The sequence below is a fragment of the Schistocerca serialis genome, chromosome 2, assembly GCF_023864345.2.
Source record: "Schistocerca serialis cubense isolate TAMUIC-IGC-003099 chromosome 2, iqSchSeri2.2, whole genome shotgun sequence".
Lineage (NCBI taxonomy): Eukaryota > Metazoa > Arthropoda > Insecta > Orthoptera > Acrididae > Schistocerca > Schistocerca serialis.
In genome coordinates, this window is record NC_064639.1 from 49,113,297 (window position 1) to 49,127,031 (window position 13,735).

The 13,735-nt window shown below is 41.1% G+C and overlaps 1 protein-coding gene across 1 annotated transcript in view; it reads right to left on the minus strand.

The window, feature by feature from the left end:
- The window catches only part of LOC126455442 (Down syndrome cell adhesion molecule-like protein Dscam2), a 259,474-nt gene that overhangs the window by 183,584 nt on the left and 62,155 nt on the right, over positions 1 to 13,735 (minus strand). The window lies entirely within an intron of this gene.

The following is a 13,735-nucleotide window of genomic DNA, read 5'->3' on the forward strand; positions in this document are numbered from 1 at the left end:
TGCACTTTGGCATCCCTGCTACCTGGTGATTAGTATCTATCATTTTCATAATATTGTGATTATTCCATCTTGCATTTTCCGTTTTTTGATTTTACCATAACATTACTTTCATCTCTAGCCTGTTCTACTAATAAAAAAACGAAAAACTTTTCATTGCATTGTTTCGTAGGATGAGGTCCAAGATCCAAGATCATGTGGCGTCAGGGACAGTGATCAATTTGAAAGTATAGAATTAATTATATTGGCAGGACTAATGAGGGACATAAGATTCAGCAACAATCCGCATGGTCTTGTAGCTATGTGTTGTGCACTGCTGAGACGGATGACACAGTGTAGCTTGTAAGTAGAGTGTGCAGTGCAGTTTGTAAGGTGATAAGAGAAACACAGGAAAGAAGGACAGACATTGAATATAATGATGCATAAGAAAATAATAACAAAGGAAAACAGCAGTGGGTTATGATCAGAGAAAAACCATCAGGCAAAAATCAAATAATGGAAAAAAAAATGAAATGCAACAATATTAGGAATATGCTACTCACCATAAACCAGAGATGCTGAGTAGCATACGGCTATGTCAGTACCTCCATCCATATCAAACCTACTAACCACCAGCAATACCTCCACTTTGACAGCTGACACACCAAGAAGTACCTTCCGTACAACATAGCCACCCACGGTTATTGCATCTGCAGTGATGAGCAGTCACTCTCAAAATGTACCAAAGGTCTCATCGAAGCTTTCAAAGAATGTAATTATGCTCCCAGCCTTGTAAAAAAACATATCTCCTGTGCCTTATCTTTCCAGTCTCCCACCACCTCCCAACATCCCACCGTCCAGCCACAGAGAAGGATTCCTCTCGTAACTCTGTACCACCCAGGACTGGAGCAACTGAATTACATTCTCCACCAAGGTTTCGACTGCCTCTCGTCATGCCCTGAAATGAGAAATGTCCTGCCCACTATCCTTCCCACCCCTCCTACAGTGGTATTCCACTGTCCATCGAACCTACACAATATACTCGTCCATCCTTACACAACCCCTGCTCCAAACCCTTACCTCATGGCTCAGACCCCTGTAATAGACCTAAGTGCAAGACCTGTCCCATACATCCATCCACCACCATCTACTCCATTCTGGTCACTAACATCCCATCAAAGACAGGGCTACCTATGAAACCAGTCATGCAGTCTACAAGCTAAGCTGCAACCACTGTGCTGCAGTCTGTGTAGGCATGATAATCAAAAAGGTGTCTGTCTGCAAGAATGGTCATGGACAAACTGGCCAAGAAACAAGTGGACCACCCCATTTCTGAACACGCTGCCAAACATGACATCCTTCATTTCAATGATTGCTTCACAGCCTGTGGCATATGGATGTTTCCCACCAACACCAGGTTTTCTGAACTGCACAGGTGGGAACTTTCCCTGCAATGCATCCTACATTCCTGTCACCCTCCTGGCCTCAACCTTCATTAGTCACTGTCCTCACCCATCCAGCCCATTCCCTGTTCCCATTCCAGCACTACACAGCCATCATTGCACCTCCACACCCAGCCTTTTTGTTTTTACTTCTCTCCTTTTTCACTACTCCCCCTACCCATCTCTCCCCTGCCCTCCTTCTAACCTGCAGCACTTCACTGTCTGCCACCCCAATCATACTATCCCTCCGCCTCCTTGCCCTAGCCTCCTCCTTACCCCCACCCAGTCGCCACTCCCATCATGCAATGGTAGTGCTGCTTGCAGTATGGTTTCAGTTGTCTGGGACTGCAGTGTGTGTGTGTGTGTGTGTGTGTGTGTGTGTGTGTGTGTGTGTGTGTGTGAGAGAGAGAGAGAGAGAGAGAGAGAGAGAGAGAGAGAGAGAGAGAGATCTATTGTTGACGAAGGCCTTAATGGCCAAAAGCTTTATTTGGGATAGTCTTTTGTTGTACCTATCTACAACTCAGCATCTCCACTATATGGTGAGTAGCAACTTTCCTTTTATTAATACTGTTACGTAGATTTCTTTCTTTCTAGTACATGATACTACAAAGTTTGTCTGGAGGGTAATGTCACTAAGTTCATACAAACTAATTTACTGATAAGATTAGTACAGTGCATAAAATTTCTTCAGAATAGGAACCCTCCTGCATTATGTTTTTGGCAGCAAGGTTCCCAGCCATTGAATGCATTCCTGGCAGGCCTGGGATGGAATGTCTTCTAAGAAATGTGTAACAGCACCTTTCACATTGTCCCTGGTTTCAAAACAGAGTACTTTCCAGATTGTCTTGAGCTGGGGAAACAAAGATCGAGATTGGATGGAGAGAACAGAAAGGTGGGAGTGGGCTGTGACAGTACTGCCACATCCTTTTTGACCAGATAATTTCTCACCAAGCAGCTGATGCCAAAATTTTTGGGACCAGTTTTGAACACATTTTCTTTGTCTGCAATTGTTCAGTTACAGCTCTGTGGATGGTGGTTCTGGATATACAAAGAGTCTGAACTATTAGACACACATAGAGTGAAAATTTCACTCTAGAAACATCCCCCAGGCTGTGGCTAAGCCATGTCTCCACAATATCCTTTCTCCCAGAAGTGCTAGTTCTGAAAGGTTCGCAGGAGAGCTTCTGCAAAGTTTGGAAGGTAGGAGATGAGGTACTGGCGGAATTAAAGCTATGAGGACGGGGCGTGAGTCGTGCTTGGGTAGCTCAGTTGGTAGAGCACTTGTCCGCGAAAGGCAAAGTTCCCGAGTTCGAGTCTCGGTCTGGAGCACAATTTTAATTTGCCAGGAAGTTTCATATCAGTGCACACTCCGCTGTTGAGTGAAAATTTCATTCTATTAGACATACACTCAATCTGCTATATGTATCAAAAGTTTATATGCATGACTTACAATGCCTTCACCTATCAATGCTGAAGGTCCTCCACAGCTGGGTTTGACATCAACATCATTCCAGTCATCCAGCAAAAATGCTTTATTCCATCAAAATATCTGCCATTTTGACAAACATTCATTCCCAAATATTGCTAAATCACTGGAGTCATTTTGGCAGTATACTTCCCATTTTATTCAACAGAGGTTCATGAAATGACACTTCCTGACTCTCCAGGAGGTCAGAGAAAACTGTATTGGTCTCTTTGGGGACCAAACAACTCCCACGAGCTATCCTGGGTGCCTAGCACACATTCGAATCAATAGGAGCTTCATGATACAGCCAGTGACATTACATTCCAGACAAACCTTGTGTAATTTCAAAATCCAGTCGCTGTTTCATTTTATTCATAGTTAATCTGTTGTGGTGCCTTTCTGAGGGAGGATGGCTTGAATGTTGAGAAATTAAATTTAAAAGTAACTGATACATTTCATCCGGCGAATGGTTATGGTAAACTGCTTCTCATTGCTTGTTGTGCAGACCTTTCCACATATTTTGTTGGTTTATTAACATGATCAGACTTAAAATCTATCAGAGTAAAGCCTTTGTTTTTATTTCATGGTAGTTTGTAGGATCATGAAACAGACTGTCAGTTACTACGTTCTCTAATCATCCCCTCTTTTTGGAAATTTTATGGTGACACTACATAAAAAGTATGTGCAAATCATTATAACTGGCAGCTGCTACTATCAGATACAAAATAAAAATTAATGCTGTTCTGGCAGTACTTAACTAGGACTGTTTGTAGAAGTGTGTGAGGAAGTTGTGTACATGTCATACCAAATGTTCTCAGTGCACATGTTACATTAATTACCTAATAAACCTGTGTTTCAGCAGTATTTATCAATGTCTCCATTAGAAAAGCAACTGCCAATACAACACAGGCTTTCATTGATATTTACATTTTTCATGATTTTTGTTTATGGGTACTATGCCATCTCCTATGGCATTTTTCTGTGTGAACCATTTACTCTCCTTATGCTGGAAACAACATCAGATGTCCAGATAGTAGTTTCAAACTTAAATAGGGAATAAATAAGTTACAGAGCTCGTAGTGCAGAAAAGTTGATGCTGTTTGTTTTATTTAACGCTACGGCCTACAACTTGTCCAGTTTTATTCTTTTTTGTCAAACATGTTTTCGTTCTTTTGGATGTCTATAGCCTCTTCTCAGTACATCCAAGCACAGACTTCCTAAAATGGTAAGGATTGTGTCTTTTAAAGCTATAGTATCAAAGAAACAAAGTTGGTGGTTGCCTGCTACCAGTGCATGATCTGCAACTGACAATCTGTATTGCCCAAACAACAGCTGCTATTTTGCTCTTTAAGCAGAGTCTTATAGATTCTTTTAGTAGTTTGTATATACATTGGACTGCATTTGAAAGGCAAGCAGCAGGTGTAGCCAGTTGTTGGTGTTCGTGTTTCTTAATGGTTTACACATTGTGTCAATACTGTGTCTTCTTAGCACTCTCTTGATACAATCTGCGACTATTTTTCATGAATGGGAGAAAAATTTTCCATTCCAGCAGGGATATATTCCTAAACGGTGTGTTGGTATTAAGTGCTCACTTCCACACTACTCTGATTTCGTAGCCAGTATCCTTATTTAAGCTGTTGACACACACAATTTCCAAAGCCTCTTTGATGACTGAGTCCCAGTAGTTTGAAAAGCAGGCTAAAAACTCATTCTCCTCAAATAAGATCTCATGCTTACTCATGATGCTACGTTCAGCTATAGCAGATGTTTCTAGATTTCTGTACTTGTATGTACTACTGGTGTTCAATAAAGGATTGGGAAACAGTTCAAAGGGACAGTCTTACATGGATATTGTCAAATTTACATGGGTATTGTAAACATCTGGTACTGAGGCCGAGGGCATCCTTCACAGGACACAACAGTTTTCTGATTTTCTTCAGTAGTCGAAAGATTATTTTAAACCCATGTCTGTTTCAGATTAATCCAATTTTACTTGATATTGTTGTACAGACCATACAGAATACTGTGTGTGATCTTGTTTTGTTGAATGCCTGGATTTTCGTTTGTGTTTTCTGAAGAGAGATGACTTGATTTTTTGTGCCTGATCAATATTTTGTCTGATTACAGAACTCAGGTAGTTTATTTCAGCACTGATATATTTCTCCTCCAATATGATTTTAGCTGCACATGTCAGTGACCAGCACGGCTCTCTTTTGGGAACTGTACTAATTGGAATATCTGTCTGAATAAGTTGATTTAGGATACATTAAAAGGCTAAGCTGACCATCTAACTCCCACTAACTACAATTTCTAAAATGGTAGCTGTCTTTTTTTTACATTTCTGTAGGAGACTGCAAGTTGGGATGTATGCTATTCAACCAACTGCTGCAATGCCACATGGCCATTCAAAAAAGGTGCTAATATTATAATGATAAAAATGAAATAGGTAATGAGGAGCAATATTTAAAGCATATTCTTCAAAATTCTACATGAAAAAGATTGGACACAGCTAGTCACAAAGGTTAACCTAGTAGCTATTCTATGAGTCTGTGGCAACTTCTGTCCCCTTGCAGTAGATAAGCAAATAGTAGCACCAACTTATTGAACACAATTTTATTTACAAATATTGAATACACAGTATGCGAAAATGCATGAAAAGTGCACTAAAATGAAAGTGAAGTTAAACCAAAGAGTTTGTTCACTCAAAGAGCAAAGGTGGCATTTGAGGGTTGATACTCCCCACAAGCCGTTTCATAATATCTGCCACTAAAAAATTAAGTGGAAGTAAATGTGAGTTAGAATAATCTGATAATTTCTATGGGGAATATTGTGAAAAGGATAGATTGCAGCACACCACATTGAGGAGACACTGAGTTGCAGACAGGCACAAAAAAAGATTGCTATACATTTGAGCTTTCAGCCACAAAGCCTTCTTCTAAAGTAGAAAATGCACATACAATTATATAAGCACAACTCACACATGCATGACCATTGTCTCTGGAGGCCGAGGCTGGACCGTGTACAGTAACTGTACCTGGTGGGAGTAGCAGTCTTTGGGTGGCGGGAGTAAGGAGTAGGTTGGGGCAGGGAGTGGGAGGGATACCAGGATAATGGTGGGGGAAGGTGTATTGCTGCTTGGGGGAGCATGTAGAGACATGATGGAAACAGGGTAGGGCTTCTAGGTGCAGTGGGCAGCTTGGGGGGATGGGAGAGAAGTAAAGAAGGGAAAAAGACTACTTGGTACATTGGGTAATGGTACTTGAATTACATAACCATTACGGCAGCTCACCTGAACCTCTCGATACCAGTAATATTCTACTTTGTTTCTGTAAAGTAGTTGACATACTTCTGAGACAACATTCAGATTTGATTTAGTTAATGTAGAGGTACTTTGATACATCGATATGTTTATGTTGCAATGATATTATTCTTATGTGTATTCTTTCTTTTGTCACTATGATCTTTGACATACCTGTAACTCTGATTTTTGGGCACGTAAGCGATTATTAGTTAGTTAAAGAGTTAGAGACTGAAAGGTCAAGTCTTGGACGTCATGTTGGAAAGATGCATATTGTAGTCAGCTTATAAAATGTGAACTTTAACAGTGAGGATGTTTTCAAGTATGTTTTGTATTGTGAAGTGATGTTTTGTGTTACATGATACTGCAACAAAAGCAATAAAAAAGAAGTGTAACTTAAATTTGGAGTGCTGATTATTTTTTACATCACCATTGTGCTAACTTTCAAAGGTTTAATCTTCAAGAATGGTTTGTGAATCACTTCTATAAAACTTTTGAATGTAGCAGAATAAAACCTAGGCCTCTTTGCATCCGAGCTTGGAATCATCACCACCTAGATTTTTGACGATTGAGCCATGATTTTACAACAAGACCAGCATGGGAAACATGAAAAGACGAGTGCCTAGTTTATTCTTTATTACATGAAATGACTTTATTAACTGTGCTCTAATGACACCTGCCACATAATAACTTTGTTGTTGCCCGAAAATGCAATACTTAGCAGCATGCAACACCACAATCATTATTAAATTTTGATCTTTGTTGTGGTAGGGTTGTTAGAATTGGTAGAATAGAAGGCTGTGAGGTGCTGGAGTGGGAGCAGGGAAGGTGACATGTGGGTGAAGTGTATTGAGCAGTGAAGGTTGCAGCCAGTGAGGCTTTGGGAATGTAGGATATACTGCAGGAAAAGTTCCCACCTGCACAAATCAGGAAAAGTTGGTGTTGGCAGGAACGATTCAGATGGAGCAGCCTCCGAAGCAGTCAATGAAGTGAACATGTTGTGTTGGGCGGCATGTTCACCTATTGGGTGGTCCAGCTGTCTCTTGGCAAAAATTTGTCTCTGGACATTCATGCATGCAGACAGCTTGTTGGTTATGATGTCCATGTAGAAAGCAGCACAGTGGTTACAACTTAGTTTGTACATCATGTGACTGCTTTTACAGGCAGCCCTGTCTCTAATGAAATAGAAGATGCCTGTGTCGAGATGGGAGTAGATGATGGTGGAGGATGTATGATGCAGGTCAGGCATCTACATCTATTGCAGTGATACGAGCCATGAGGCAAGGTGTTGGGAGCAGGGTGGCGTAGGGATCAACAAAGATATTGTGCAGATTCAGTGAGCGGTGGGATACCACTGCGACATTGGTGGGAAGGATAGTCGGCAGGATGTTCCTCACTTCTGAGCATGATGAGAAGTAGTTGAAACCCTAGTGGAGAACCTGATTCAGTTGTTCCAATCCTGAGTGGTATTAGTTATGAAGGGATTGCTGATTTGTGTTGAGACAGTGGGAATGTGGAAAGTGACGGCATGAGAGACCTGTTTCTGTACAAGACAGAGAGAGTGATTTCGATCAATGAAGGCCACGGTGAGACCCTTGCTATATTTGGAGAGGGTCTGCTCATCACTACAGATGTGACAACCCCAGGTGACTGTATGGAAGGAACTTTTGGTACGAAATGTGTGGCAGCTTTTGAAGTGGAGGTATTGCTGATGTGTACGGAGATACTGATATAGCCATCTTTGAGAAGGAGGTCAACATAGAGGAATGGGGATAGGGTGTTCACACCCTCAATCTTGATCATGAAGATGTCATCAGTGATCTGAACCAGGTGAGGGGTTTGGGATTCCAGGTGGTTAGGAAGGATTCCTCTAGATTGTTCATGAATAGATTGGCATACGTTCGTACCATGCAGTTACCCATTGCTGTACCACAGATTTGTTTGTAGATGATGCCTTCAAAGGTGAAGTAATTATGGGTGAGGATATAGCTTTTCATGGTGACAAGGAAGGAGGTTGTAGGTTTGGAGTCCATAGGGTGTTGGGAATGGTGGTGTTCAATAGCAGTAAGGTCATGGGCATTAGGGATGTTAGTGTAGAGCAGGGGTTCCCGTACTTTTTCTTTGGTCGAAAACTTTGAGAATTTTGATGATTAATAAACAATTTCAAATTATAACTGATAGCACAGAAAACATAATGAAATTAAAGAAATACAATTAGTATCTTCAAAATTTCAAAAAAATAGCATGTTGTTAATACTCGTAAAACAATGGAAATCCAGGTCTCAACGTCTCCACTATATGGTGAGTAGTAATCTACCCTTTTCATACCATTGTCATTTCACAATGTTGTTAATAGTTTTTGATGAAGCACTTACTCACTTCCTGTGGAATGCCAGAGTTCTGTGGAACACAGTTTTGAAAATGCTGATATAGAGGGAAGTGGCATCAATTGCAACGAACAGGCCTCCATGTGATATTTTATTTAGAATATGGCCACTACAGACATCATAAAATTGAATGACATATACGTATGCACATATTTACACACAAGAAACCTAAGTTTGGCTTTACAACTGAATATCCAGTCCTTCAATCCAGTGCACTGCATCTGGAGTTGCTAGCAGGAAGTCCTCTTCAACACTGTGATAGGCTTGAACCCTGCATTCACTAACAATGTTGTGAACAGTCTGGTATGGGGCCCCGCAGTCACAGGCTGGATTACGCAGCTTCTTACACTTAAAGAGAGCATCCCTGCATCAGCCATGGCCGGTACGGATCCTGTTGAGAGTAGTCCATGTCTTGTGTGGTAGGTCGAATCCGCTTGGAAGTTTAGCATCTGTGAAGTTGTTATGCAGGCACAGATCTGTCACTGCTTCCCACCGACCTTTCCATTCTTCAAGGGGTTTGAAATCCTTAGCAACCATGTCAGCACCATCACACAGAGTTGGGTGGCATGACTGAAGTCTCTTATGATCTAAAAGTGGCAGAGCGCTGTGCACGGGTAGATTAGAATTCCTGGAGATCTTGTGGAATTCCCTCATAAGGGCAGTACACTTGCGTAGATCAGGAGGCATTACACCGGTTAATGGTGGAAGCCAATAAACTGGAGCAGATCTGATTGCACCAGATATTATGTGCATTGTCGTATTCAGCTGGGTGTCAACAAGCCTTGTATGATGACTGTTCATCCAAAAATGTGCACAATATTCAGCACTTGAGTACACCAAACCCAGAGCTGAAGATCACTGAGTGTTTACTGAAGATCCCCAGGTAGTTCCACATAGTTATGGAGGATGTTGTTTCGAGTCATTGACTTCTGAGCAAAGTTAAGAGGGTGTTCTTTGAAGCATAGTGTATGGTCCAGGATGACAACAAGATATTTGGGGTTCCATTTATGGCGAAGAATTCTACCTCTGAAACTTACTTCCAGTTTTATGTTCGCCAGCTGATTATTTAAATGGAAGCAACGCACTTCTGTTTTACTCACATTGGAATGGAGTCTCCAGATTTTGAAGTAATTATCTGATAAAGACAGCTCATTGGTTAGAATCTCTTCTGTTGTCTTCATTTCCTGGTGTTGTACAGCTAGAGCCAGGTCATCGGCATAGCAGAATTTTCTGGATGAAGTGTCAGGTAGATTAGATAGATATAGGTTGAACAGTGATGGTGATAAAGGAGCATGAACTGTGGAAGAGAAAATGCTTGGTGTCTTTTATATAGCAAGGATGTTACAGGCAGTAGGCTGAGGTGGTGGTACACAAAAGCAGACACTCTCTCAGTTGGACCCCAGTAACAAGGCACAATGGAGCATCCTTGGTGGTTGGATTTATAGACTTCAGGAGGCATGTAGAAGGTATGAGTGTGAGGAGTGGTACGGGTGAGGAGAGAGAGAGACTCAGGGGAAATTTCTGGGACAGGCCTAATGTTATAAGGAGAGACTGCAGGATTTCTGGAATGTGATAACCGTGGAAGAGTTTGTAGCTGGATGAATCTGACAGCTGGCAGAGACCAGCTAATCCCTGTGGTTCAAAACCACAGTGGTGGAGCCTTTGTCAGCAGGCAGTAGGTTAGGATCAGTTTTTAGGTGGTGTGGCATTATGAAAGGTTAGGTTCCATGTTGAGGGATTAGGGGAAAGATGGTGAGGCAAGGTTTGAGCTTAACAAATTCTTGAATGTTAACAGGTGGTGTTTGGGGGCAGTGGGGGTGGATCACGATTGACTGGTGGAGTAGACTGAGTGAGGCAGGATTTAACATTGGCTCTGGGTTGAGTCTGATTGGTAGGGTTGGTGGTGAGAAACTGCTTCCACTCTAGGGACTAGGAGAAGGAGAGAAGGTCTTTAACTAGTCCCACAAGTTGCAGAACATGCTGCCCAACACAATGTGCTTCATTTCAGTGATTGCTTCACAGCTTGCTCAATCTGGATCCTTCCTATCAACATCAGCTTTTCTGAAATGCACAGGCAGAATCTCTCCCTGCAATGTGTCCTCTGTTCCCATGTGGAACCCCCCCCCCCCCCCCCCCCCCCCCCCCAGTCTCAACCTTTGCTAATCCCTGTCCTTCATGCACCTATCTCCTCTTCCAGGCTCCCATTCCAAGTCTTTACAGCTTTTCTCCCCTCCTCTACTTCTCTCCTTTTCCACCCCTCCTCCCCACACCCTCCTCAAGCTCTCCACTGCACCTAGCAGCCATATCCCGTCACCGCCACGTCCGTGCATGCTCCCACAAGCAGCACTACACCTTCCCCCACCCCCACCCTGCTATCCCTCACCACTCCTTATCCCCACCACCCACAGATTTCTTCTCCCATTAGGAAAGTTCAAATTGCGTAACAGTCTTTTTGTTTTGCCTGTCTGCAGCTCAACGTCTCCTCTATATGGTGAGTAACAAACTATTCTTTTTATAATAATGTTGTTATTTCATGTTGGATTTTTCTATTGTTTAATTCCTAGGGAGAAGTAGTTGGTAACCAAACTCATAGTATTTTCATTAATAAAGACACAGTTGTACTATCAACATTTATTTGATGATGCCAACAAACATCTAGAAGTTCATAATTTGGTGTTTTCGAATGGCCAAAAATGAATACCAATTATCCTGCTAATGTGAGCACTTGAAGCTCACAGAGTACATTGGAATGTATCTCTTATTTTACATCATGATGGAAACAGAGGTATTGGCCTGTGCACACTGAGAACATTTAATACATGAAATCTATCACCAAGACTTTGTGGTTATAGCACCTGCTTATATTTCACTGGCACCCTTTGAATTTTTCTTATAAAGAAAGTTTGTACTTTGATCTTAATTTAATCACACAGTGAATAAAAAGTTTTTCATTGTTGGACTCATGGACTATGATGTAATAGTTGATTTGCATTTAAATTAACACAACTATTTGAGCCATTAAAACACGAGAGATAAGTTATTAGTATATAGAGCAGCAGTTACTTTCATCTAATAGATTTATTATATTCTTGTGAAATGTTATTATGTTGTGATGACTTTTATTTGGATTCATCTCATTTTGATCTGTCTCCAAAATAATTCTGCTGTTACTATGCAACTATGTGTTTCAACTTGATATAGTATGTAACAACTCCCTCACTCTTCCTCTTTGGTAATTCAACATTTATTCACATTCGATAAATATTAACAATACCTGACATACAAAAAAGTGACTGCTTACACACACACACACACACACACACACACACACACACACACACACACACACACACACAGGGTTAAATTTCTTGCTTCTTAAACTTTTGGAGAAAGGAAAGTGTATGAAGTAGGAAGACAATGTAGGACGCAAGGAATTTTCCTTTCATCCAGCATATGCTCACTGTCTTTTTCTTTCTCTTTTTCTTGTCATTGTAGTTGGGAAGTAAGCGTAGAGCATCATCTCAAGTACTGAAGTTAATTATCTATGTTATGTGAAAGTGGAGACTTATTTTACGAAGGGTATTACCTAACAGGAATTGTCAGTACCAGGAGTCTATATAATCAAAACATTTATCAAAGGAACAGGTTAAAGGCTATTGTTCCATTTTTTAATTTTTCAGTGTTATTGGTGTTATACTTAAAGTCTGAAGCTTTTTTATTCAGACATGTGCATCAGTATACAATAATCCCTACTGACACCAGGGATGGATTTAAACTATTATAGAAAAAGCTTTTATATATGATTATTGAAAGTTAGGGTATGGAAATGGGTACTTGTTTCACTACCCAAGGCATCTCTCTACATAAAATGCAACTACAGTCCAGATATGGTGTAAAGGGATCATTTGCTCTGTCCAGACTCTTGGCATCAATTCAGTCCCTTGCCTCAACTTGTGTTGTATTTTCGTTCACTGTTTTCACCGTGCTGGACCTCCTTTTATCTGGCATAATGCAGGAATTTGATGTGGCATGGTCTCAACAAGTCGCTGGAAGACCCCTCCAGGAATACTGAGCCATGCTGCCTCTATAGCCGTTCATGATTGCAAAAGTGTTGCAGGTGCAGGATTTTGTGTACAAATTGACCTCTTGATTATGTCACATAAATGTTTGATGAGATTCATGTCATGTTATCTGGGTGGCCAAATCATTCACTCAAATTGTCCTGAATGGTTTTAAAACCAGTCATGAACAACTGTTGCTTTCCATTGTTGTTTGGGAACATGAATGGCTGCAAATGCTCTCCTAGAAGCTGAACATAACCATTTCCAGTCAGCCATTGGTTCAGTTGGACCAGTCCATATCATGTAAATACAGCCCACACAATGATTGAGCCACCTCTAGCTTGCACTTGGGTCCATGGCTTTGTGGGGTCTGTGCCATACTCAAACTCTACCATCAGCTCTTACCAACTGAAAATGCGACTCATTCAAACAGGCCACAATTTTCCAGTCATCTAGGGTTCAACCAATACTGTCTTGAGCCCAAGAGAGGTGTTGCAGGTGATGTCATGCTATGAGTAAAGGCACTCGCATTTGTCATCTGCTGCCATAGCCCATTAATCCCAGATTTTGCTGGACTGACCTAACTGATACATTCATCATACATCTGACAATGATTTCTGGGTTATTTCATGCAGCGTTCCTTGTCTATCCGCACTGACAACTCTGTAGTGGGGTAATACCTAAAATTTAGCATTCTCAGCACACTCTTGACGTTATGGATCTTAGAATATTGAATTCCCTTATGATTTCTGAAATGGAGTGTCACATGCATCTAGCTCCAACTACCATTCCACGTTCAAAGTTTGTTAATTCCAGTCCTGTAGCCATAATCACATCAGAAACCTTTTCACATGAATCACTTAAGTACAAAAGACAGCTTCGCCAATGCACCGCCCTTTCATACCTTGTGTACATGATACTACCTCCATCCACATACGTGCATATCATTATACCATGACTTTTGTCACCTCAGTTTATATCATTTCCTTTCCTCTAGACTATCTCCTACACAGAATTTTTTTGTGATTCACCCTTTTATTATTCAGCACATGCGCATTTCATTATCTATTTAAATATGGTGATGAAAACTCCTGGTGTACTGTAGC